Source organism: Orycteropus afer, unplaced genomic scaffold (assembly GCF_000298275.1).
Source record: "Orycteropus afer afer isolate SDZICR_OR568_19922 unplaced genomic scaffold, OryAfe1.0 scaffold00549, whole genome shotgun sequence".
Classification (NCBI taxonomy): Eukaryota; Metazoa; Chordata; class Mammalia; order Tubulidentata; family Orycteropodidae; genus Orycteropus; species Orycteropus afer.
Genome location: NW_006922136.1, coordinates 1,371,553 through 1,372,503, shown reverse-complemented (window position 1 = coordinate 1,372,503; position 951 = coordinate 1,371,553). Strand labels below are relative to the sequence as shown.

General features: G+C 42.8%; 1 protein-coding gene across 1 annotated transcript in view; it reads left to right on the top strand.

The window, feature by feature from the left end:
- The window catches only part of LHFPL1 (LHFPL tetraspan subfamily member 1), a 67,467-nt gene that overhangs the window by 17,148 nt on the left and 49,368 nt on the right, over positions 1 to 951 (top strand). The window lies entirely within an intron of this gene.

The following is a 951-nucleotide window of genomic DNA, read 5'->3' as shown; positions in this document are numbered from 1 at the left end:
CCGTAGTGATACTGCCTCGGAAACCCAAGGAGGGGTCGCTATGAGTCGGGGCCGACTCGACGGCACATAACAACAACAACAACAACAATCACTATTATCACTGGTTAAGGTCTCACTGAGTTTCCTTATAGTCACTGAATAACTTAAGCAAAATGTGGATGAAGGCAAAGGGCTAGGTAAAACCAAAAACCAAATTCACTGTCGTCGAGTCAGATCCAACTCATAGCAACCCCTCCTTGGGTTTCCCAAGGCAGTATCACTAGGGAAATAGATTGCCCAATTGCCCAATCTTCCTTCCGAGTAGTGGCTGGTGGTTTTGAACCGTCACCCTTCTGATTAGCAGTCAAATGCCTTAGGCACGACACCAAAGGCTAGGTAGAAGTTATTAAAAGCCAAAGAAGGGAACAATGCTTAGCATTAAGCAAGAATGCTTTCTCAGGGAAGAGGGAGTATGGTGCCCTGCTCACCAAGAGAAGCCTACTAAACTTGTTTGCTTTCTGTAGGTCTCAGGCAGCTGACTACAAGTTACAGACGTTAACGCCTACCTTCAGTGAGTAGGAAGCCACTTAATTTGACAAAATGCTGAGGTTTAGGAAAAAAATAAAACCCAATGCCATAGAGTCAATTTTGATTCATAGCGACCCCCACAGAATTTCCAAAGCTGTAAATCTTTATGAAAGCCATCTGCTTCATCTTTCTCCCGCTGTGCAGCTAGTGGGTTAGAACCGTTGACATTTTGGTTAGCAGCTCATTGCCTTAACCACAAGAGCTTCCTTTAGGAAAGAATAGCAATCTCCATATTGTTATTTTCTGTAACCAGACTAAAGTAGAAGAGGGGTCTGGTTGGAGCAGCCAAGTTAGCCTTGTACTTCATTGTCAAAAACCTTTTGGCTGTAAAATGTACATTTGCTGTCTAATTACCAATACTGCCCTTTTTTAAAAAAAAAAAAA